Source organism: Lissotriton helveticus, chromosome 7, assembly GCF_964261635.1.
Source record: "Lissotriton helveticus chromosome 7, aLisHel1.1, whole genome shotgun sequence".
Taxonomy (NCBI): domain Eukaryota; kingdom Metazoa; phylum Chordata; class Amphibia; order Caudata; family Salamandridae; genus Lissotriton; species Lissotriton helveticus.
This window is the reverse complement of record NC_136068.1, coordinates 62,395,386-62,422,282: the sequence shown is the minus strand read 5'-3', so window position 1 is coordinate 62,422,282 and position 26,897 is coordinate 62,395,386.

Below are 26,897 nucleotides of genomic sequence, written 5' to 3'. Positions count from 1 at the left end.
CTAGATAGGGAAAAGATTGGAGAAATCTAGTATAATGAATATCAGGGGGATGGGCAGTTCACTGGGGGTGCACCAACATGACACCCAGCGAGGGCGTTCACCCAGGTGCCCACCAAGAAAAGTTCAGGAGGGATATTGTGGGCAATTCCCCTTCGCCCTGGGGTAGGAGAGGAGCCATAAACGAGAATTTAATGTTGGGAACTTTTCTGTTTATGAGGCTTCAACTTAAAGCACAGTTTTTGGGGCGATGGATCTTGAAATATGTATAATACTTGTTAATGTTAATAAAGTATTTAATAAGCAAACGTATGGTGGCATAATTGGATGGAAAAACCTATTTTTCACTGTAAATTTAGTTTCTTCTATAACCCCATTTAAAGACAAATACTCCAAAGCTTTTTTATCCCCAAATATTATTTGAAGGCCTTTTTTGCTTCTGCAGGATTGTCTATAAGGGGAAATCTACATTAGGTGAGGGATAGACTGGGAGATCATACAAGTTCAGAGGGATCCCCATGATAGATGGATTTGGATTACAGCAAGGGTAAATGGGAATTTATTCAAGTTTGTGAATTACTATGCTCCGATTCCAGACAATCCCAAATCTACCATTAAGCTTATTGAACTGGCTAGTGGTGTGGTGGGTCCTATAATTTTAGGGGACAGCTTCAATTATATTCAGGATTTGTCAAGCAATACCTTGAATAAAACTAAAAAACAGCGCAAGCCAAAAACATCAAAAGCATTGGATGTAATGACACAAGACCATCAATTGACTGACCCATGGCGTATGGCCCACCCAGAAATGTCACAATACACTTGTTACTCTCGACACTTCCAGTCTGCCTCTCATACAGACAATTGTTTTAATCTCTTGTTCGCTTATGTGTCTTGTTTCGCAAATATGGGCAACTTCATTTTCGGATCATTCAGCGATTAGTGAGAAGATAGAAATAGAAGTGAGACGAAGGGAAAGGTCCAGGTGGCAGATGGATCATCTCTTTCTCTCCATCCAGGAATGGTTGACAAATACGAAAATATGGATTAAAGAGTTTTTTCAGGTAAATAAGGGTACTGCAACACTTTTATCCATTTGGGGCACTTTCAAAGGCCACAATATGCAGTCAGATGGTGGCCTTTATGGCCACACAATCTAAAACTCGTGGGACACGAATAGTTGAACTCCAACTAGCAGTTGGTACTTCCTTACAGATGAAGAAAAGTTCTCGGGGGGAGCAAGCTGCAGCGGACCTGCAGCTGGCCAGTGCCAAACAAAAAATAAGAAAATTCTTTGAAATAGAGGAGATAAATAGTTTGCGGATGTTTCACCAACAGGTGTACGAAGAAAGCCAGATGGTAGGTAAATTCTTGGTTCAGTCAACCGGGGTGAAGCAGGAAGCCACATTAATTACTGAAGAGAAGGAACCGGGGATGGGGGTTTTGGTATCCAAAAAGGAAAGGGCACCAAATTGGGCCCTATCACGATGTTGGGCGGAGTCTTGGTCATGGGACTCCTGTTCGGCCATCCCAACCAGCTGATTAGGATGCGATTGAACACTGTTTGGTCACATTTCTGGAATTCAAACTACTTTAGAGAGCTGAACCACTTTTTGATGGGAGGGAGATGTATTACTTGGCAGGAACTTCATGCTAGGTGCGGGAACCTCTGCAAGCTCAATTATTTTAGATATCTACAGATTACATATCTAGTGAAAAAATGTGTCTCACATCCAACGCAGGCACATCCCCAATAATAGGCACTTTTTTTGAGCACAGTTAAGAGGTGTGGGTAACTGGTACAGATTTCTGCGGATTCAAGGGGAATGCCACCTAATAAAGAATATGTGGGATAAAATTTCCAAGACAATGCAATGTTCCTTTTTTTAGGCCAGGTGGCAGACAATCACAACACTTGGAAACAAGGCCGTAAGGGCTGCCAACTTTAGGCAAATGTTATTTTTGTCAAGCTGGATGGCATAATATACTTCTAAAGCCATCCATAGAATTGATCCTGAATTAGATGATACATGCTTTCGCTGCCAGCAAATAGGAGGAGGAGATTGGCTCCGTACTGTCTTCACCTGCCCAATGCTCGTCCAGTTCTGTGAAAAAATATTTGAAGCACTTAGTATTGCCTTACGGATAAGAGTTGCCCCGGAGACTACTGTGGCAGTCTTTGGCTTATAAAAATAGAGACAAACATTGCTAAAAGTAAAAGGGGGGTATTTATGGGCACATGCATCAACCTATTTAGGAAGTGCAAACGGTGCGAATTGGTAAATTCGGCCGTTTGCACTTCCTAAATACGTATTTGGGATGCATCAAATACTTTTTCAATATTCGCATTTTTTTGCATTTTTTAAAAATGCGAATGCATTTAAGGAATCACATTTGTGCGATTCCTTAAATGCAATGCATCAATTTAAAAAAAAATGCGAATTTTGAAATTGGAAGTGCAAATTAACACGAGGTTGACCCTCGTGTTAATTTGCGAAAATCTTTCAAAATGCAAAAAAAATGCATTTTTTACACTGTCATGTTACAGACACACATGTCCTTAGGACATGTGTGTTTGAAACATGCACTTTCAAATACATTTCAGGGGTGCAGGGGGGGGTCCTTTGGACCCCCCCCCTGCACCCTTGGAATGCATCAACAAATTGCGAATTCGTAAATGCCTTCCCATTGACTCCTATGGGCCGAATCAATGGGATTTGCGAAAAAGCAGTTAGGAATTCGGTATTTATTGGCGATTCGGTAAAAATTGCGATTTTTACCAAATTACAAATAAATACCGAAAAAAATGATGCATAGCATTTTGCAATTCTTAATTTGCGATTCGGTAATTTTTGCAAATTAAGAAATGCAAAATGTATGAATGATGCATGTGCCCGTTAATGTGCTTGCCTCTTCAGTGGCACAATCCTTGATTCTGCAGAATGGGAGGATAACTAGAGTACCTACATATTTAGAAGGGCATAATAAAACGATTTGAGCGAAGACATTTGAATAGGCCGATGCAAAATAGGTTTTTTGGGGTTTGGACATATGAAGAGTTAGTAGAATAGGGACAAAGTGTAAATCAGAGTAAATTATATCAGAGCACATTGTGATCATAGAAAAGCATTGGTTGTTAGGAGGTGCCCAAGATGAATTAAAGCACTTTATTGAATCTCGGTCGGTTGCATCTACAAAAAATATGAAATATATATTTTTAGTATTTATTTATATTGGTAAAGTGCACTTTATCTAGGTCTGGGAGGGGCACAGCGGATCAATGTTACTGTCCTAGCATTATATGTATTTTTATTGAAAGAGGATGTTTCTTAAAGGTATTCCCGGGACATTTCACTTTACTCTGTGATTAATAAAGGCTTAGGAATATAGCATCAAAGCATAACCGATCCCTGTGTTTTAATGATGAAGTCTATGTATTATAAAGAAAAATATAAATAATGGATTTTTTATTTTTCATGATGTAATGGATTGCTCTCTGCTCAATAAAAAAAAAATAATCTCCAGGCACAAAGAATAAGCAGTAATTTGTCGAAAAACTGTGGCAGACATTTGACCTCTGTCTTTTAATTCATAGAAAATGCCACATAATAAAACAAAACCTAAAGGCCTTTTTTTGGTGCTCTTTTTCCTACTGACCTACTGTTCAGTTATTTAATGGGCGCTGTGGTAGCTCTAAAACCCCTTGTACTAGCACCCCTGACTTTTCATCTGTTGACATCTCTCTGTATGCTGGCCCCACTGAATCTCAAGTCTGTGATGTGCAGGGCACTTCCAACAGAGCAGAGTTGTTGCTCACCTCACTCACCACATTTTCTTTATTCATGCTAGGATTAATTGTTTTATGTTCGACTGTGCAGTGCACCTATCGTAATACAATCGCCCCAAGACCTCTTCTATGTTTGGAAAAGGCTGTTTGCACTGGGTAGTTGGAATTAATTAGAAATCTGATGGTCCAAGTCTGAAAGGGTTCATTTTTCAAAACTGACATCTTCAAGGATGTGGTTCCTCAGTGAAGGATACTGAATAGCTTCATTCTTCATGCCTGTCATATGTCAAACAACCAGAACAAACATGACTGAGTGTGTAGCAGGGTAAAAGCAAACACTGCTTACATTTGTGGCATAGTGAACAGGTTGTTCTACCTGAATGACAATCACTTTTATTTGAATAGAACCGAGAGGCATTTCTCCTAATTTTAAAGTAATTATTGTACACATTTTTTGTAGACCGATGCCTGCTCCAGTCACAAAATATCTCCTCTCATATTTCTTTCGATTTTCTCATTTGAAAGCAATTACAATGTGTATTAATTTTGAGAGAACACCCTGAACAAGAGGCTGAAATCCATGTATGGGTGGGTTTGGGCTAAGGGCAAGTTGGCCCTGTGCCCAACCTCCTTTAGCCATGCATTGCGTGTGGTTAGTCACAAAAGCCTGGCCACCGCCAAGCTCTGCGTCAAATATGCTATGGATGGCCGGCCCCCTGACACCTCCTACAGCTTTGCGCCATGCATGCCATTAAGGGCTTGGCCTCCTCCAAGGAACACAGACTCCACTCACTTTATTTCTTTTGCATCTTACAGGCCTCCTGCTAGAGTAAGGAAGCCGTTTGGCTCCCACCAGAGGCCGACTGGGTACTGTCCCCCAAAAATTATTTTCCTTTTATAATGACCTCTAGCACTCACCCACAAGTTCCAGGGATGAGCATACCCCTACTATGCCCCTTATATTGTATTTGTTTAATTTATTTTATTTTGTAAAGGTGGGCACAACCTTTCTTTTTATTTATCAGCCAAATCATCAGTGCACGTGATCCTGCAGCACTGGAGAGAGCTTCTTACAAGATGGCTGACGGTAATAAAAAAAACAGCCAATCATGTCACTCCATTATTTGAAGCTGTGGTCCTGCGAGACTCCCACAGGACTCATATGAACCTAACCATTCTTGAACCTTAATTTCTCAATAATTACCAAACAGATTATACCAAGTCAAAAAAAATGCTTTCTGGGTAAACATCTGGGGTCTCATTTATGAAAAGTGACGCATCGCTGTGTGAAAACAGCGATGCGTCACTTTTCACTGCGCCCTCCTTGTGACCCCAATGATGCATCATATTTACAATATGACACATCATGGTGCAAGGAGTTACAGATACGTATGATGCAAAAGTGACGTATTGCTGGAGTGTGTCACAAAAGTGGCGCAACTCCAGCAATGTGTCCTTTCACATGGGGCAAGCCCCATGTGAAAGGGCCTGCGTCAGTCTTACGCCTGCTGTGAGGCAGGCGCAAGATTTTGACGTATTTGTATCCTAGAAGTGGCGCAGTGAAATCTTATAGATTTCACTGCGTCACTTCCATGACCCTTTCTTGCGCCAAAACGCCCCCCGCCCCCGTGCCTACATTATACCTGGCGCAGGTATAATGTGGCACAGGGGTTTACAAAGTGACGCATCTACCTACATGCGTCACTTTGTAAATATGGCGCAACAAGGCGCATTTTTTACGCCACTGGTGCGTCACAAAAAGTGCCGCACCGGCGGCGTAAAAGTCACGAACAGCCTCATAAATGAGGCCCCTAGCTTTATGCCAAATTTGGTGCAAATCTGTTCCGCCATCTTACCTGTAGCGCTGTGAACAAATCCAAGTGGAAATTGCATGGGGAAATTCCATTATGGGATTCCTTATTTCTTATCCCCGTTTGACTGATCACCCCAATACTTTCAAGAGCTGAGGTGGATGGCCTTTTTTGGGAAAGTGTCTGGAAGATTCATGAAACAGAGTCGAACTTATTAGCAAACCAAGAAATCATAGGTCCTACCCATAAGTACTCATTGGTGAGTGAAGTGATGTAAAATGTGAAGTATTAAGCAGTGCATGGCAAGGGCGTGCAATATAATTCCTTTAGAATTTTTGTTGTTTGCTTAACTTAAAATAGTTTGTTTTTCCTGACAATTTCAACTAATGATAAGGTTTCTTAAGTCTTTGTTTTTTATTGAATTTCAATGTTCAAAAAAATGTATAGTAAAATTCTATTTTAACTGTACCTATAACTTCAATTTAACCTTTGATTTATTTTCTTTCAAATTCTTTTGCATTTGTAATGTAGAGTAAGATGCCCTTCACCATGCACATTGAGGGGCCAAGAGCTTCACGTTGGTGGTCAAAGCAGGCTTTTGTTGCTGAAGCACAGAGCTCAGATCTTGCATTGCCTAATATCACTGGCATTCTCTGTAGCGCAAAGAGTCGGGTTCCCTGGAGTTTCATGTTGGCGGTAATTGCAGGCAGCAGAGACTCGGTGCAACGGGTCCATTTGCAGTCACTAAGAACCCCAACTTCAGGATTTCTCTTTTTTGTTAAGAAGGATCCAGGACCTGGGGAGGCATCTCTTGGGGATCAGGGACTCGCTCTAGCAGAGGCCATCAAGGATCAGGCAGGTCTAGTTTCAGATCAAGGAAGGTACAATTCTATCAGGCTAGCTGGGCAGGATCAAAGAGGCTTCTGGAGCTTGTTGTGCCCCTGTATCTCAGCACAGGAGGTAAGGTTAGTCTGGGGTGAAGGAAGTAGATCCAGTCTTACTTCTCAAAGAGCAGAACAGGTTTCAAGCAGCATGGTAGTCCTCTGGGGAACAAGGCAGGACATAAGCAGCAGGGCAAGGCTCCGGAAGCAGAAGCGCAGTCTGCTGAGAGAAAAGGCGGTCTGTCCTATGTGGTGCTCACAGGTCCAGGAGTGTACTGATGAGTGCCATGATGTTCAATATGTATACCTGCTGCCAGCCTTCGAAGTGGGGGATTCCTTATATATATATTCCCTTCAAAGTTCTTCTCTTTTCCTGCCAAGGATCCAAGAAGTGTAAGGTGACAAAAGACTGGTGTCAGGGCTCTTTGTGTGTGCTGGAGGCAAGCACTTCGAAGTGAAAGGGAGCAGAGCACAACACTTACCCCATCCATCCTGACGGATGGCTCTTCTTGTTTACATTTAGGTCCTATTGCCCAGAAACTGGTCCCAGGATGCTTGTTTCTGGTCCAGGGAGGACCTGGCATGGCAATTCAGGCTGAACTGGGTCAAACTGATTTGTATATGGCTGGGTCTAAAACCCAGCAAAAACAACAATGGATTTAACCCAGATCACTTGACTGAGTGTTTGATTTGCTCTGCTTTCTGTCCATCATCTCTGTGTCTTTTACAAGTACTCTAGGATCATTTATTTTACAGGCCCTTGGCACATGCAATGCACTGTACTAGGGACTTATAGGTACATTTAATATGCCAATTGTGGAAAGGGTAATGTTTCCATGTTTAAAGTTGAGTACCCATACACTTTAGCACCGGATATCATTGGGAAAGGGGCCAGAGTCCTTATCAAGCAATACCAAAGTCTGTAAAAACAGGAGGTCTGAAGGCAAAAAGTTGGGGAAACCATGCCAAAGAAGCCAGGTCTAACATGGCAGTTTAAAAGAGCACTTCAGGTTACAGAGTAAGGCCTGAGATGTGTTAAAAGGCTACGTAAGTGGGTGTCACATTGAGAGCTTCAAGCCAACTAGTAGCATTTAACCCCTTCGCTGCGGGGGTTATTCCCCCACTGTGCTGGGGGGGAGGGGGCGCGCAAAGCACCCCCATGCTCATGACGAGCTCAGCTCGTCATGAGCTACGCCGCTCCGGTGCTCATGACGAGCTGAGCTCGTCACAGGTGCATTGGCTCCCGTGGAACGCTCAACACAGCGGGGGAATTCTCCCCGCACCTGAGCGTTCCACGGGCCATGACGAGCTGAGCACCGGAGCGCCGTGGCTCATGACGAGCTCAGCTCGTCATGAGCGTCGAAGGTGTTAACTTACAGGCCCTAAATACCTGTAGTCCCATTTACTAGGGACTTATATTAAATTATATGTGCCAGTTAGGTGTAGTCCAAATTAACCATGTTTGAAGGAGAGAGAGCAAGCACTTTAGCACTCGTTAGCACTGGTAAAGGTCATAGGGGCATATTATCAAGGGATTTATCTCAGCTTTTTTGGCTTTAAAAGCCAAGAAAGCGGAGATAAAATTATCTCCCTATCAGCTAACACGCAAAATCGCATGTTAGCACTCTTTTTCTCTACGCTTCCCCTTGCATCTCTAATGAGATGCAAAGGGGGCGTTCCAGAGAAAAATAATAGGAGAAATGTTGTTAAGCGACATTTCTCCTAATATCAAGGATTTCGCTTACCCTGTTAGTGATAAAAAAAGCAGCGCTAACCGCGGTTAGCGCTGCTATTTTTACACCTGGTATTTTCCTGACTTAGCCATGATATCCTATGGAAGGTGGATATCATGGCTAAGTTTGTGAGCCCCTATCATCAAGCTAACGCCAAACTTCGAGAGATTATCGTTGGTTTTCCAGCGATATTCTCTCATTTGGCAGTTAGCGCGAGGATTTTTATCACTTCTGAGATAAACCTTGCTAATAGCAAGTTATCGCTGCGATAATTTCCGGCGATGCTTAGCGTTAAAAAATTCGTTGCTAAGCCTCGTTAGCAATAAATTTCGCTAATCGTTGGTAATATGCCCCATAGATCTCTAAAAGTAAAAATAAAAACAAAAAGTGTGTGGTGACCACAGAGAGAGGACTGTATATATATAATTTATGACATGGTCAGTGACATCAGTGATGACATCTCAAATGACTTCACTGATGACATGACTGATAACATCATCCAGTGACTGTGTGTTTCTGTAGAGTTTAAATATGTTTTATATGTATATATTACCTACTGGCGGTCGTTATAGTTACAACCTAGTTTCCCTAGGAAAAGCTTTTTTTGTTTTGTTAATAACTTTGGCGTCGTTTGACGAATCTTTGCGAAATTCTCCAAAAAAAAGTCTATCCAGGTCAGCTCCTACCTGAAATTTGGGGGTGATTTACCAAGCGGGGGTTGAGAAAAAAGGGGGGTCCCAAAACATGTTTTCCCAATGTTAATTTCCATAGGAAATTTTGCGACGAGCTACAGCCCAAACTGCTGAACGTAATTACCCCAAATTTGGCAAAAAGGTACAGCTTGGTTCAGAAAGTGACCTTTTTTTTAAATGGTGTAAATCTGTTCAGTAGTTGTTGAGAAAGTCAAAAAATAAGAGTTACTAAATCTATTTCCCATAGGAAACTTTGTGCAAGGCTACAGACAAACTACTGAACGGAATTACCCCAAATTTGGCAAAAAATTTGTGCTTGGATCAGAAAACGACCTTTTATTTTAATAGTGTAAATCCGTTCAGTAGTTGCTGAGAAATTAGAAAAATAAAAGGTTCAATATCTGGGCGCAGCCTAAGTCCCAAGCATGAGCTTCACTGTGATTGGCTGTCAACACTCCAAAGCAGGAAGTGTTGGCAGCCTACTTGTGAATCGGTAGAAGTGAGTCACCAGAAAACAGAGAAACAAAGGTATAAAACAAGAGAAGGGGCAGGGTAGAAACACCCTGACCCCCCAGGCCTGCTCGGGGGGTCCTAGAAGGACCCCCAGGGCCAAAGAAAGCATTTGTATAAAAAAAAAATATTGGCGCAATTCTCACTGGGGTCGTGGGTTCCCGTGTTTTATTTTAATGAGACCCTGGGGTGGGCTAGGTCCCGGGGGCATTTTTAAAAAAATATTAGTGGGGGCTCACTGGGGCTGCGGGGGCCCGCTGGGGTCCCTTCAGTCCTGGGGCTTCGCTCATGTTGGGAGGGGGGTTGCACGGCCCCCCTCCTGGAGCCTTCCATGTGCTTATAACTTTTGCGTCGTTTGACAAATCTTTACGAAATGTTCTAAAAAGTTTCTTTTTTGATCAGCTCCTATCTTGAAAGCCTAGGGGTGATTGGTCAAGGGAAGGGGGGGGTGAGAAAAAAGGGGGGCCCAAAAACATGTTTTCTCAATGCATTTTCCATTGGAAACTTTAGACAAGGCTACAGGTCAAACTGCTGACTAGAATTACGTCAAATTTGGCAGGGAGTAAAGGTCTTGGTCCAGAAAGCACGATTTTGTTGAAATGGTGTAAATCCATTTAGTAGTTTTTGAGATATTAAAGGAAAAAAAGATATATATATATCTGGACGGTGCCTAACTTCTGAGCACAAGCTTGCCTCTGATTGGCTGCTAACACTTCAAACCAGGAAGTGCTAGCAGCCATCTTGTGCCTCGCATCGAGTGAAAATATAAAAGAAAGGTCCCAGGGGCAATTTAATATACCGGAGCTCTGTCTGTGCGGGATAAAACTTTCACGCTTCTTTTGCCAAACATCACTATTTCGCAACTATGCCATTAGAAGCCAGTCCATCGGCTTGCAGCTCTCTACTTTGCGAGCTAGTACGCTGCTGTGCCTCTACCTCTGCGAGCTACTACGCTGCTGTTCCTTTGGGAGCAGACGGCCCATAGTTCTCCCTCTGCGAGTCGAGCTCACGGGCCGCAGTTGTCCCTCTGCAAGCCTGGGTGCGAACTGTTCCTAAGTCACACTATATAAGCATTGAAAAGCCATTTTCTGATTGAGTCCGTCAGCTGGCATCTGTCCGAGACATCTCTGAAAACATACCGGAGTTCTGTCTGTGCGAGATACCCCTTTCATGCTGCATCTCCCCCCATCGGCAGGTAACGCACCCTCTTCCCCCATTACCAGCATACCTCCAACAACCTTCTTGGGCCCGCAAGTCTCCCTCTGCAAACCCCCTGTCGGCTCACAGGTCTTCGGGTGCGAGTTCTCGGGCCCGCAATTGCATCTGTGAAGCCAAGACTAGAAATATACCGCAGATCTCTCTCTGCGAGATACGCTCTTCATGCTCCCTCTCCCCACATCACTGTTCTGCAGCTATCCCTTTGGAAGCGGACGACCCGCACCTTTCCCTATACCAGTCGGCCCCCAAGTGTTCCTCTGCGAGCTGGCCCGCAGTTCTCCCTCTGCAAACAGACGGGCCTCGGTTCTCCCTCTATGAGCCAGCCAGTCGGCTCGCAGCTCTTCAACTACGAGCTAGCCCGCCGGCTCGTAAGTCTCTGAAAACAGATGCAATGGAGGCAACAATCATGTAGGTCGAACACCCAACACTGCTCCGACATCCCCCAGCAGGAACTCCTTGTCCGCCATCCCCCCTAACCCCCCACAAACAAATGTGACTGTCATGTTAGAGAATCTGGAACGTAACAAAATTGGGTAATGTTGTACAATTACTAATAAGAAGATGCTTGTGAGGTTGGACAAATAAGAATCTTAGTCATGAATGAATTTACATATAAAACATTTTATTAAAACAAAACAACAACAAATAAAACCACAAATGGGGGTGGGGTCGCACACTACTCACACACCGGCGCCCATGTTGCTGATGAGGGGTAAATACCCCGAAACACGTGTCCAGGGATGGCGAAGATAGCGAAGATAGCAGAGAATCGAAAGAAGATGCATCGCGGAACACAAACTACACTTACCACAGTCCTTAGGGGCGATCCCGCTGGTGTGTGAGTAGTGTGCGACCCCACCCCCAATTGTAATGTTAAAGCTCCCTCGAGCAGTTGGCTGACGAGCCTGGGACCCCGCACCTGCGTGCCTGAGTGGTACTAAACCTGGCAATATTTGGCAGCCACCGGCAACCCCAGAACATGGCCTAATCCCTGCTGATGAGGGGTAAATACCCCGAAACACGTGTCCAGGAATGGCGAAGATAGCGAAGATAGCAGAGAATCGAAAGAAGATGCATCGCGGAACACAAACTACACTTACCACAGTCCTTAGGGGCGATCCCGCTGGTGTGTGAGTAGTGTGCGACCCCACCCCCAATTGTAATGTTAAAGCTCCCTCGAGCAGTTGGCTGACGAGCCTGGGACCCCGCACCTGCGTGCCTGAGTGGTACTAAACCTGGCAATATTTGGCAGCCACCGGCAACCCCAGAACATGGCCTAATCCCTGCTGATGAGGGGTAAATACCCCGAAACACGTGTCCAGGGATGGCGAAGATAGCGAAGATAGCAGAGAATCGAAAGAAGATGCATCGCGGAAATCAAACTACACTTACCACAGTCCTTAGGGGCGATCCCGCTGGTGTGTGAGTAGTGTGCGACCCCACCCCCAATTGTAATGTTAAAGCTCCCTCGAGCAGTTGGCTGACGAGCCTGGGACCCCGCACCTGCGTGCCTGAGTGGTACTAAACCTGGCAATATTTGGCAGCCACCGGCAACCCCAGAACATGGCCTAATCCCTGCTGATGAGGGGTAAATACCCCGAAACACGTGTCCAGGGATGGCGAAGATAGCGAAGATAGCAGAGAATCGAAAGAAGATGCATCGCGGAAATCAAACTACACTTACCACAGTCCTTAGGGGCGATCCCGCTGGTGTGTGAGTAGTGTGCGACCCCACCCCCAATTGTAATGTTAAAGCTCCCTCGAGCAGTTGGCTGACGAGCCTGGGACCCCGCACCTGCGTGCCTGAGTGGTACTAAACCTGGCAATATTTGGCAGCCACCGGCAACCCCAGAACATGGCCTAATCCCTGCTGATGAGGGGTAAATACCCCGAAACACGTGTCCAGGGATGGCGAAGATAGCGAAGATAGCAGAGAATCGAAAGAAGATGCATCGCGGAACACAAACTACACTTACCACAGTCCTTAGGGGCGATCCCGCTGGTGTGTGAGTAGTGTGCGACCCCACCCCCAATTGTAATGTTAAAGCTCCCTCGAGCAGTTGGCTGACGAGCCTGGGACCCCGCACCTGCGTGCCTGAGTGGTACTAAACCTGGCAATATTTGGCAGCCACCGGCAACCCCAGAACATGGCCTAATCCCTGCTGATGAGGGGTAAATACCCCGAAACACGTGTCCAGGGATGGCGAAGATAGCGAAGATAGCAGAGAATCGAAAGAAGATGCATCGCGGAACACAAACTACACTTACCACAGTCCTTAGGGGCGATCCCGCTGGTGTGTGAGTAGTGTGCGACCCCACCCCCAATTGTAATGTTAAAGCTCCCTCGAGCAGTTGGCTGACGAGCCTGGGACCCCGCACCTGCGTGCCTGAGTGGTACTAAACCTGGCAATATTTGGCAGACACCGGCAACCCCAGAACATGGCCTAATCCCTGCTGATGAGGGGTAAATACCCCGAAACACGCGTCCAGGGATGGCGAAGATAGCGAAGATAGCAGAGAATCGAAAGAAGATGCATCGCGGAACACAAACTACACTTACCACAGTCCTTAGGGGCGATCCCGCTGGTGTGTGAGTAGTGTGCGACCCCACCCCCAATTGTAATGTTAAAGCTCCCTCGAGCAGTTGGCTGACGAGCCTGGGACCCCGCACCTGCGTGCCTGAGTGGTACTAAACCTGGCAATATTTGGCAGCCACCGGCAACCCCAGAACATGGCCTAATCCCTGCTGATGAGGGGTAAATACCCCGAAACACGTGTCCAGGGATGGCGAAGATAGCGAAGATAGCAGAGAATCGAAAGAAGATGCATCGCGGAACACAAACTACACTTACCACAGTCCTTAGGGGCGATCCCGCTGGTGTGTGAGTAGTGTGCGACCCCACCCCCAATTGTAATGTTAAAGCTCCCTCGAGCAGTTGGCTGACGAGACTGGGACCCCGCACCTGCGTGCCTGAGTGGTACTAAACCTGGCAATATTTGGCAGCCACCGGCAACCCCAGAACATGGCCTAATCCCTGCTGATGAGGGGTAAATACCCCGAAACACGTGTCCAGGGATGGCGAAGATAGCGAAGATAGCAGAGAATCGAAAGAAGATGCATCGCGGAACACAAACTACACTTACCACAGTCCTTAGGGGCGATCCCGCTGGTGTGTGAGTAGTGTGCGACCCTACCCCCAATTGTAATGTTAAAGCTCCCTCGAGCAGTTGGCTGACGAGCCTGGGACCCCGCACCTGCGTGCCTGAGTGGTACTAAACCTGGCAATATTTGGCAGCCACCGGCAACCCCAGAACATGGCCTAATCCCTGCTGATGAGGGGTAAATACCCCGAAACACGTGTCCAGGGATGGCGAAGATAGCGAAGATAGCAAAGATAGCAGAGAATCGAAAGAAGATGCATCGCGGAACACAAACTACACTTACCACAGTCCTTAGGGGCGATCCCGCTGGTGTGTGATTAGTGTGCGACCCCACCCCCAATTGTAATGTTAAAGCTCCCTCGAGCAGTTGGCTGACAAGCCTGGGACCCCGCACCTGCGTGCCTGAGTGGTACTAAAGCTGGCAATATTTGGCAGCCACCGGCAACCCCAGAACATGGCCTAATCCCTGCTGATGAGGGGTAAATACCCCGAAACACGTGTCCAGGGATGGCGAAGATAGCGAATATAGCAGAGAATCGAAAGAAGATGCATCGCGGAACACAAACTACACTTACCACAGTCCATAGGGGCGATCCCGCTGGTGTGTGAGTAGTGTGCGACCCCACCCCCAATTGTAATGTTAAAGCTCCCTCGAGCAGTTGGCTGACGAGCCTGGGACCCCGCACCTGCGTGCCTGAGTGGTACTAAACCTGGCAATATTTGGCAGCCACCGGCAACCCCAGAACATGGCCTAATCCCTGCTGATGAGGGGTAAATACCCCGAAACACGTGTCCAGGGATGGCGAAGATAGCGAAGATAGCAGAGAATCGAAAGAAGATGCATCGCGGAACACAAACTACACTTACCACAGTCCTTAGGGGCGATCCCGCTGGTGTGTGAGTAGTGTGAGACCCCACCCCCAATTGTAATGTTAAAGCTCCCTCGAGCAGTTGGCTGACGAGCCTGGGACCCCGCACCTGCGTGCCTGAGTGGTACTAAACCTGGCAATATTTGGCAGCCACCGGCAACCCCAGAACATGGCCTAATCCCTGCTGATGAGGGGTAAATACCCCGAAACACGTGTCCAGGGATGGCGAAGATAGCAGAGAATCGAAAGAAGATGCATAGCGGAACACAAACTACACTTACCACAGTCCTTAGGGGCGATCCCGCTGGTGTGTGAGTAGTGTGCGACCCAACCCCCAATTGTAACAAATAAAACTATGTACAGCCATGTCGTGTCATCGCTGAGCCATTTGTGAATCACAGCCTGCAAGAAAAAAAGAAAGATAAGATGGTGCGTCATGCGCCCAGCAAAGGAGAAAGAGAAAGAGAGATAGAATGAGAGAGAGGAAGAGAGAGAGAAAGAAGGTAAGAGTGAGAGAGAGAGGAAGAAAGAGAAAGAGAGAAAGAATGATAGAGAGAGAGAAAGATTGAGATACAAGGAAGAGAGAAAGTGTGAGAGGTTGGAAGAGAGAGAAAGAGTGAGAGAGAGGAAGAGAGAGAGAAATAGTGAGAGAGAGGAAGAGATAAAGAGCGAGAGAGAGGAAGACAGAGAAAGAGAGAAAGTGATATTGAGGAAGACAGAGAAAGAGAGAAAGAGTGAGAGACAGGAAGAGAGAGAAAAGAGTGTGAGAGAGGAAGAGTTGGAAAGATTAGATGAGAGAGGGAGTGTTGACACTAGAGAAAATCTTCGCAGTTCACCTTTGTGCCACCGGTGTGCCCCCACTCTCCAACCACGTGCCGGGACATAGTTTACCTTCAAGTTTAGTCATCTGAAAGATAGTATAGAATTAGTAATTGCACAGTACATACAACTGCACACGCCTAATTCTCTGTTTCGCCAATGCACACTCAGGCTGCTGCATCCCATCCACTCCCACTGCTCGATGGTGTCTGTGCACCCTTTTGCGCCCAGGCTGCTGTACACTATCCACTCCCACCGCCCAGAGGTGACTGCCCGCTGCTGCAGAAAGAAGCCTCTCTGCTCACCTTCTGCCACCGTTGTGTGTGTAAGAGAGTCCATCACATGCCGAAGCAACTTTCTCAGGTGTTGTCAGGGTGGCCACGCATCATCGCAGGTTCTACACATGTTCAGCGGTGGTGGTGTTACGAGGGACGTTGATTCATGAATCACAGCCTGGTAGATAAATTTAAGATAAGAGTGTGTGTCATACGTCCATCAAAGGAGAGAGGAAGAGAGAGACAGAGAGAAAGAAAGAGTGAGAGGAATACAGAGAGAAAAAGAAATAAAGAGTGATAGGAAGACAGAGAGAAAGAGAGAAACAGTGAGAGTGAGAGGAAGAGAGATAGAATAAGAAAGAAAGAGTGAGAGGAAGACAGAGAGAAAGAGAGAAAGAGTGAGAGAGACGGAGAGAGAGAAATAGTGAGAGAGAGGAAGAGACAGAGAAAGGGAGAACGAGTGTGAGAAAGAGGAAGAGAGAAACAGAGGGATAGTGTGAGAGAGAGAAAGAGAGAGAGAAAGAGTGAGAGAGAGAGGAAGACAGAGAAGGAGAAAAAGAGAAAGAGTGAATTACAAGGGAGAGAGAAAGAAAGAAACAGTGTGAGAGACAGGAAGAAAGAGAAAGAGTGAGAGAGAGGAAGACATGGAAAGAGAGAAAGAGTGAGAGGGAGAAAGAAAGAGTGAATTACAAGGAAGAGAGAAAGAGAGAAACAGTGTGAGAGAGAGGCAGAGAGAGAGTAAGAGACAGAGAAAGAAAGTGTGAGAGAGAGAAAGGAAGAGATGGATAGGGAGAGCGAGTGTTGATATTGGAGAAAAACTTTGCAGCTCATCTTTCTGCCACCGGTTTGTCTTCAACCACATGCCGGAACATAGTGCACCCTCAGGTTTAGTCATCTGAAACATACTTTCGAATTATTATTGCAGAGTACATACAACTGCACACGCGTAATTCTCTGTTTAGCCGCGGCGCACTCAGGCTGCTGCACCCCATCCACTCCCACTGCTCAGAGGTGTCTGTGCGCCCTTGTGCACCCAGGCTGCTGCACAATATCCACTCCCACCGCCCAGAGGTGGCTGTCCGCTGCTGCAGAAAAAAGCCTCTCTGCTCACCTTCCGCCACCTGCGTGTTTGTAAGAGGGATCACCACATGCCGTAGCAACCTTCTCAGGCATTGCGTACTCGTGGTAAAGCAAAGCGCACAATTCAGAGTGGGTGTTGATTGTCAGGATGGCCATGCATCATAGCAGGTTCCACATGCGTTCAGCTCTGCTGGCACCGAGTGGCGGGAGTTCTGTTTTCATGACTAACAGCCTGTTAGATAAAAAGAAAGACAAGATTGTGCATCATGCGTCCATCAAAGGAGAGAGGAAGAGAAAGAGAGAAAAAGAAAGAGTGAGAGGAAGACTGAGAGAAAGAGAGAAACATTGAAAGTAAGAGGAAGAGAGAGAGAAAAAGCAAGAAAGAGGGAAGAAGACAGAAAGAAGGAAACAGTGAGAATGAGAGGAAGAGAGATAGAAAAAGAATGAAAGTGAGAGGAAGACAGAGAGAAAGAGAGAAAGGGTGAGAGGGACGAAGAGAGAGATAAACAGTGAGAGAGAGGAAGAGAGAGATAAAGAGTGTGAGAAAGAGGAAGAGAGAAACAGAGGAAGAGTGTGAGAGAAAGAGAAAGAGAGAGAGAGGGGGGAAGAGAGAGAGAAAGAGAGAAACAGTGTGAGCGGAAGAGAGATAGAGAAAGAGTGTAGAGGGGAGAAAGGAAGAGATGAGGAGTGACAGTGAGTGCCCACACTGTGGACAAAACCCTCACAGCTCACTTTTATGCCACCACTGTGTCTCCAACCACGGACCGGGACCTAGTTGGGCCCTCAAGCTCCTACATCTGAAACATAGTAAAGAATTAGTAATGGCAGAGTATATATGACTGCGTATGCCTAAATATAACGGTTTCTGTACAGCCAGTAACTTTTAACCGTACCCCCAAACGGCTTTCTGCCTATTACTATAGAAACAGTTCATGGAACACTTACGTGAGCACAGAGGTTATAAGTTCACCACACTAAGGGGCCCATTATGATCGCGGACGGACTTGAGTCCGTCCGCGACCATAGAGGAGGAGGGAACCTCCGCATGGCCTGCGGAGTTCCCTCCTGTCCAATTAGGATGTGCCCGCCACCCTGGCGGTCACATCCTCTATTTTTACCATTGCGGCGGGTGCGACTTCAAGCTGCACCCGCCTCAATGGTAAAAATGCATACATTGCATTTGTATGCAGAAAGCGGCAGGCACTGTGCGGTGCCTGCCGATTTCTGCATACAAATGCGGGGGGTACCATAGGTACCCCCCATGTGCACCCCCCAGCCCCCCTTCACCCAGGGGGCCCACAACGGGCCCCCGCAGTGAAGTTCCACATGCTTTTCCACGGCGGAAAACCCGCCACGGAAAGTATTTTTTAATGCCCATCCTAATATGGCTGGCGGTGTCTGAGAGACACCGCCACCATATTAGATCTTTTCTGCCGCGGTTGTAAGCCAACCGCGGTGGAAAAGCTGCGGGCGGAAACCAGGACCCACCAGCCATCCTAATGTGGCGGTGGGTCTTTGGTGGGTCCGCTGCGGTTTTTCTGCATCCTCCGGGCCGGCGGTGGCTTCCGCCGGCCCGGAGGATGCGGAAAAACCGCAATCGGAATAGGCCCCTATGTTGCTAATGGTGTTGTACTTTTTATTCTTTTGAATTGGAACCGTAAGTTGTAGCTATACACTCTGGTAAAGATCTGGCGAAGAGCTAGCCTCAGAATTATACTTCAAATTATAAATATCATTTCTATTCTGGACTGCTACCCCCACACAAAAAAAATACGTATGTGCTTTTTAATTAACTTTTATTAAAACAATAAATAACTGGAAGTATAACTAAATGATAACAATACAATAAATAACTAGAACCATAACTTTAACAAAACAATATAACAAACAACATATAATATGGACTCCAATAGAAGTAGTGTAGTTAATCTGCAAAACAAAAAAGAAAATTAGTGTTTAAAATTAGATCGATGTGACTAAATGAGGTCACACATTACAAGTCAAAGTAACACTTGACGATATTTTCTATTTTTTTAATGTGTGCAGTGTGCCTGATAGATTTCACTTATCTTCTAGGTTTTGCATTCAAACGGTGTCTGTATGGAAGTGCCTAGTGCATCATATTTATATGACAGATGAACAGATCTTTAAAATGATTCACAGATGAGACAGAATTAGGTGAGAGATAAAGTCATTATGCAGGACAATATTTTTTAGGGCTTATTTACAAAACTCTTGTGCCACTTTTGTGTCACTTTTCTCATGTTGAAAGTGACGCAAAAGTGGCACAAGGAGTTTGTAAACAAGCTCTTTTATTTCTAATGCATTTAATTGGAAGTATTGAATATCTAGGCCGCTCTGCTTACCTTGTGTAAACACTGTGGCCAACAAAGTTCACAACTTAGAACTCCGCTTTGGTGTGTTACTTGCTGGATATGCAAGACTGCTTTCAAGAGGAGACCCCAATAAAGAGTACTGGTGTGGAACTGCAAGTATGCAGAAGGACTTGCAGACTAAGAATCCAGTCAACTTTGGAAGGGAAGAGTTAAGGATTTTGAGAGAGGCTCCTTCTGCTTCATGAGAAGGCCCAAATACCAGTGGAGCAACATCATCAACCTTTACTGCACAGCCTAATATTCGTCCCCTATTTGGAACCCTTTAAGAGAAAAAATAAGAAGGTTGGGAGCTTTGTATGCCATCCTAATACCTAATCATCCATTAGTTATACAGAGATCCACACTGTATCAGACTCATCCGTTCTAGTGTGAATTGGACATTATCTGAGACCAAATACCCCTCAAGTACTTATATCTGTTACTTTTTAACTTCGTCCACTACTCATATTGAAGGTATTTACCTTAACGTTATCCGTTAAAAATGTGTGAATCTGCATGGTTCAGACAACTAGTAAGTGTCATATTTGAGACATCAGTGTAATCAGCTGGAAGAGGAGGATATACTTTTTTTCAACCTCGGCAATTTGCTGCTGATTTATGTAACATTCTTCAAAAAAAGAGTTAAAAATGTATATGTTGTACATATGTCCAAGATTAATTTTAATGTACATAAAAACATTTGTTCTCAGTAGGATTGGGGTTGAAAAACAATCATCAGAGGTTATATTTGGCGAGCAAATAAGGAAATAGCATTGCATTATACAAATGTTAGGCCGAGATTGGTCACTCACTTTATTTACAAACTCCTAGCCTTGATCTGATAGCATATGGAGAGCAGTCAGTGGATCTGGTATGTTGAGTGGTTGACCACCCTCTGGTATAGTGCATGGGCAGGAATAAACAGCTTGTAGCAACCAGTACGTCTCATGGTTGAGATATCTGTATAATGAGATAGAACAGGGGACAAATCAAGTTTAAGGTTATTACAAAACTTGGAGAGCATGCTAAAATACAACATTGGCCTATCGATTACATGTGCAGTGCATGGGGAGGAAGTAGCATGTGGCACACTACTTAAAAAAATTAAAGGCGGCAGGATTAAGTGATTTGCCCAAGGCAAGATATTGGAGGTATAAGAGCTGGAAACCGTGCTAAAATACAGCATTGCCGAAAACATTACTTTTGCAATGCATGGGGCACGTGACGCACTACTTACACGAGCACACTGCTGCAGGACGGCCACGTGGGGCTTGGCAAATTAAAGAAACGTGGCAGGATTAACTGATTTGTACAGAACAAAGGATAACAAATCAAGTTTTACGTTATAAAAAAACATGGAGAGCGTGCTAAAATACAACATTGACCAATCGATTACATGTGCAGTGCATAGGAGGAAGTAGCGCGTGGCACACTACTTACAAAATTAAAGGCGGCAGGATTAAGTGATTTGCCTCGAAACATCGCCTACCAAGGTAAGATATTGGAGGTATAAGAGCGGGAAACCATGCTAAAATAAACTATTGCCGAAAACATTACTTTTGCAATGCATGGGGCACGTGACGCACTACTTACACTAGAAAAACGACATTGCATTAAGTTGAACAGCACATAGCACACTGATGAAGGAAGGGCCAAGTGACGCTTGGCAAATTAAAGAAATGTGGCAGGATTAACTGATTTGCACAGAACAAAGGATAAGAAATCAAGTTTAACGTTATTAAAACATGGAGAGCGTGCTAAAATACAACATTGGCCAATCCATAACATGTGAAATGCATAGGGAGGAAGCAGCACGTGGCGCACTACTTATAAAATTGAAGGCGGCAGGGGTACATAGCCAGTGCGCATACGTAATATTAACACGGATGCGCTACCACAAACGTGCATGCGCAAAGTGAAGGCAACTCCTAGGTGGTACATACACAGATGGACTTCGGATGTCGATAGAACACCGACTCACGCAGGAGGCGGGGAGCCGATGGGACAGTGGGGGAATTGAAGACCCTCGCACGGTCCCCAATGGTGACGGCCATAATAATTTTAAAAAAAAGGCCGTCCCCAGGGAATGGGGTCCCCGGGGCCTTGAAGTGGCTTCAGTAGGGGGCTATGCAGCCCTCCTCCATAAAATAATAATATATATTTAGCCATGCCCCGGGGGGTGGAGACCTCAGTGCCCGGAATTGACCACGGGAGGGGGGCCACACGGCCCCCTTCCCATAAAAAAATTTAATCCAGATAGTCCGCTTTTTGTCATCGTACCAAAAGCGCAGCCTTCCGATCACGCTCTGAATGCTAATTGGCTGTCAAGTGCTTGTCAACATTCGAAACTTAAAACTGTTGGCAGCCATTTTATGCCTCGGTAGAAGGGAGGCTGAAGAAGCGTGTGAAATGTGAGTTTAAAACGTGAAAAGGGGGCGGGTAGACACCCCCTGACTCTATAGGTCTGCTCAGGTGGTTCCACAAGGACTCCCTTGGCCCCAAATGTATTCTTTTTGATAAAATCGTGGGTTACGCGTATGATCCGTGCATTCTAGCGATATTAAAAAAAAAGAGATGTGGGCTGCCGCGGGGCTTTGGTAATTTGCATTCTTTCAACTGTTTAGAGGTGATGCAGCAGTGCTGGATTCAGGATCCACCCCTGAGTAAGAAAAAGTAATAATAACACTTTTTCCTTTCATATGCAGACATTGACTGGTTTCAGTTGCAAATTCTTCTAAGTGTGCAGTTTTCGAACTTTAAAATATTCACCTTAAGTCATCCGAAGAACGAATTCCGATTTATTCATTTGTTACCAGGAGAGAAACCAGTGTTGCATCTTTTAGCCCAGCACTGACCCTGAAAAGTAGTTCCAAGCATACTTACATGTAACTTGTATTTCCTTCCATAGGAATCCCATTCCTATTAAAAAATGAATACATTTAGATTTGCGGGTCAGGTTCTAGGGGATGGGGTCCAGGGCCCCAAAAAAATAAAAAGATGGGGGGCCACACAATGTAATGTAATTTAAAAAATAAAATATCTAAAAATAAATAGTTTTAAAAAAAATTAGTAAAACAGTATCAAAAATTAAATATAAGAATAAATATAAATTATCATTTACAAAACCTTTAAAATTCACTGAAAAAAACATAGGTTTCAGATAAGTTATAGTTAGGAATTAGCATTTAAAAAACCTTTGAAATTGACTGAAAAAAAAACATAGGTTTCAGACATGTTATAGTTAGGAATTAGCATTGAAAAAACCTTAACAATTCACTAAAATACACAGGTTTCAAGGGTGTTATAGTTAGTAGGACATTTCACTCTTACAAAACCATTGAAATTCCCCCGTTATAGTTAGTTGTGCTAACTATAACTCATGCACACGCAGTACACTGCTGATGATGTCACATACTACATCATTCATGACATGGTCAGTGACATCACTGATGACATCGCTGATTACCACTCAAATGACATCACTGATGACATCACTGTTGACATCATCCATGTGACAAACTGATACACCTCATCATACAGTAGCATAACCTTTCAACACTCATTATAAAATATGGAGTACCATATTTGAAACCATTCACACACCAGTACAAATTTCTAAAACCCCATTCAGTGATTCCTAGATCTACACACACATCTAAACACTTACCTATAGATTCACTGATACATGCTAACAAAGATAAATAGCACACTAATAAATAAACTTATACACCTACACCAACATTACACACCAGCACATATCCTATTCACTTATGCAGACATCCTACTCACTTATGCAAATAATTGATCATACTTATATTTAATAAGGTGGACATTTACACAAACACCACTTTATTTATTCATATAGATAGTAACTCATACTTAGTGTGTTATAAAATCACTATTACAACTATACAGTTATCCATATCCCACACATACAATCACTGAGTCTTATGTATACTTATTTATATACAACAATTGTCACATACACTGCCTTTTATATTTTTAGTTTTTCTGACATATATCATTGAGAAATATATTTTCTCATCACCACACCCATATAGAGATTCATTCACCCAAACAGCTGTTTTCACATACAGTCTTAACCTCATATACCTACTAAATCAACTATTTACACATCTTTCGACAGTCACACACATCCCAGCCAACCACACACACATTTATTCACTATCCCATACAAATACTCACTTAACTAATTAATAACTAATGAAGACTTTCACATACCTAGTAACCAACTTATGTAGTAGTTTACACAACAACAGATAGAGTGATACAGGTATTCACAAAGTTTAATCACTATCCCATATATTTAGTGAGACACTTTAAATCCATCACTTAGACACTCAATCACTTTGCTACTAAATCCTCCATTCAGACACTTATACATCCACTCAGTGTTCAAGGCAGATTCCTATATATAAATTATACTTATACATTCACTGGATGGTGTCATCAGTGATGTCATTTGGGATGTCATCAGTGATGTCATCAGTGATGTCACTGACCATGTCATGAATGATGTAATATGTGACATCATCAGCTGTGGATTGCGGGCGCACGAGTTATAGTTAGTAGAACTAGTTATAATGGAGGAATTTCAATGGTTTTGTTTGAGTGAAATGTCCAGCTAACTATAACACCCCTGAAACCTATGGGTTTTTCAGTGAATTTTAAAGGTTTTTTAAATGACAATTTTTAAATGTAATAATAGTTATATTTATTTTTTTATACTGCTTTCCTACATTTTTTTACTATTTATATTTACATATTTTATTTTCTAAATTACATTATATATTTTTAATATGAATAAAAAAAAGTTTTTTTAAATATTGAAACTGAAATATTGTTTTTTTAAATGTTTTTTAATATATTTATTGTTTTTTTTCCAATTTTTTTGGGGAGTCGCGCATCCAAAGCGTTCCTTTCTCGATCACGGCGCGGAACCTAGCCGCCCTTTTAGAAATGTTGTGAAGGATCCGCGTATGGTGTGTGACAGGTGCGTATATTCGTGCACGATTGCTATGCGACCGGTACGCGACTCCTGCTCCCGCACATTTGTGACACATGCGCATTACTGTACGCAACGCTTGCATTGTGATGAGTACCGCGTAACATCATATACATTTTGGACGCAGTGGGTGCGCCACTCCCGCGAAATATTTTATTGTCTAAAATGATATATATATGTCTTTAATATACATATTGGGGCAAGACATTATCTAAGCTATTCATAAAAATGATATATTTTGACTTGCATTAAACGTATATTACTTTTAAATGCAATTTCGCGAAGTCATGTTGGGTGCATGCTGCCTGTGCGCACGGTGTGCGGACCGCATGTGACCTGAAAAAAAAAGATTTGATTGGTTCATAACATTTCCTATTGTAACTATTGAAGGACCCCACCCATTTCAATAATTCTTCTTAGACCTTCTTTGGAAGAACATCTCTCACCTGAGAAGAACTTTTTTTGGCTGATTTACTTTGTGCTATTTTGTAAAATCTGCACGCAATGGCTTCAGGACAGCAGCCAGCACAGGACTCTGAGCATTCTTTGGAGGAAGAATTTGTTCCTGAACCTTCACGCCCTCAAAGACGGATGGTGTGGGATTTTATAAAAAACACTAAACATTTTTTTCAGTTGTTTTCTATAATTTAAATTTCAGAAAATGTCATATTTTAGAATTAGGATCTGTAAAAGAAAAGAATAAATACAGTTATAATATATAATATTATATTTTTTACAGCACAACATCATTTTAACATTATATAAATTATTTTCTTTGTCTTTTTGCTGTTCTCAGCATATATTGAATTTCACTACAAACAGTGATCTTAATGCTACTCATCACATAACAGCGGGCAAAAAAAAACCAATCAATAAGATTGTTTAAAAAACAAACAAAAGTGTGTCTAAAATATTTTTAATATACTCAACTATTTCTGAACATTCCATAAAAACTACATCCTCAATTGCATACCATTTAATACAAATCACACATATATAAAATGCTTCCTTCTAAGAGAATTTTCTTACTTGAGTATGAAAGAACTCAAATAATAATTCAATAAAGAATTATTTTGTAATTTCTATACAATGTAAATTATGTTCTTTAGAAATATATGCTGTGAGAATGTGCAAGAAAAAGTCCATAATTCAAATTTATACCTTTCCTCTAGGCCAAATGGTATTCCTGAAGTCCTTTAAACTGAAATTGTCAAATAGTAATTGTATTAATACATTTTAACATATTCCTAATAGGCTGAATTATGTTCCTAAAACTTTGGCTTTAAAAATAGTAGGTACAACTTTGGTAATTTGTTAGGCAAATGTAGTTTAAAGACCAATTGAGCATCATTACAATATGTCCATCATTTATTGCATTTTAAATAGGCAGTGTAATGTCCAGATGTTGTAGAAGGACATTCATGGAAAATTATTGCTACTGCTACAAAAGTTCTTCCTGATATTGATAGTTGACTTGCTACAAAATGTTTAATTAAAGTTTCCAATTTTCTTCCATCCGCTGTACAACGTTGTATCATTAAAATTATATATTGTCCATATCTTTGTATAAATAATGTTGATAACATTTCTGATTTGCATTGGCTACACTCCATGTTTTGATTTGCTGCTGTAACTAGTTTGTTGAAAGACACTGATTTACAGTCTGGTAATGTCAAATATATAAATCTTTCAGTGTCTATGTTAGTGCTCGATGTAAACATACAATTTTCACATTGATGTTCCCATTTATAACGAAGGCCAAAAAGATTTTCTATTCCTTCATTTTCCAACACTGCAAGCATATACTTTAGAAATTCCTAGGCATCTTTTTGGATATTCTGCTTTAATTGTGTAGAACCAGAACATATATCCAAAAGATTACGAATATCAGAATTTTACTTTTATCAGTTCTTAATTTTTCATAAATACAATGCAACAAGGAACAAAATCTTTTTTCCAGATTCTCCATAATTTGCTGTTGCAAACTTTCTAGAAAAAAAACAACATTGACCACTACATTAGCATATCAGTTGATACCTGAACTATTTTCAAACTGATCACCAACAATCTCTTCAACGGTGTCCTTTTTCGTTGTCTTGATTTTTTTCCTTCTCTATAACTTCACTACAGATATTCTCATATCTTCTTTCTCGACCTACCACACGCTTTTCAAATACAGGATATTGACCTAAATTGGGAGCATACGCTCTTCTTAACCTATTATACTCTTTTACACAGTTTGCATCTGCAGTAATCTTTGACTCATCAAATACAACCAAAAACAAACTAGATGAAGTTCCGACTCGGAACAAAACAACATATGCCATACCCTCTTTAAACACAGTACTTCCAATGTTCACCAAAGCACTGTCTACACTTAATCCTTGAGAATTATGAATAGTCACTGCATATGCCAGAGAATGTGGAAACTGTTTTCGACAGACATACAAATCTTTAACAAGCAAAGAATGAACTGAGCAACAACCAATTTGTTTTACTTCTTCAATTTGATCAAATTTGATTTTTAAAAATTCAATTCCATCTTTATTTTGATAATTAACAAAATCCCCAACTTTTCCCATTGCTCCATTTACTAAACCTTTTTCCAAATCCAAATTACGCCTTAAATTTACCCGACAGTTTACACATACATATAGATTCT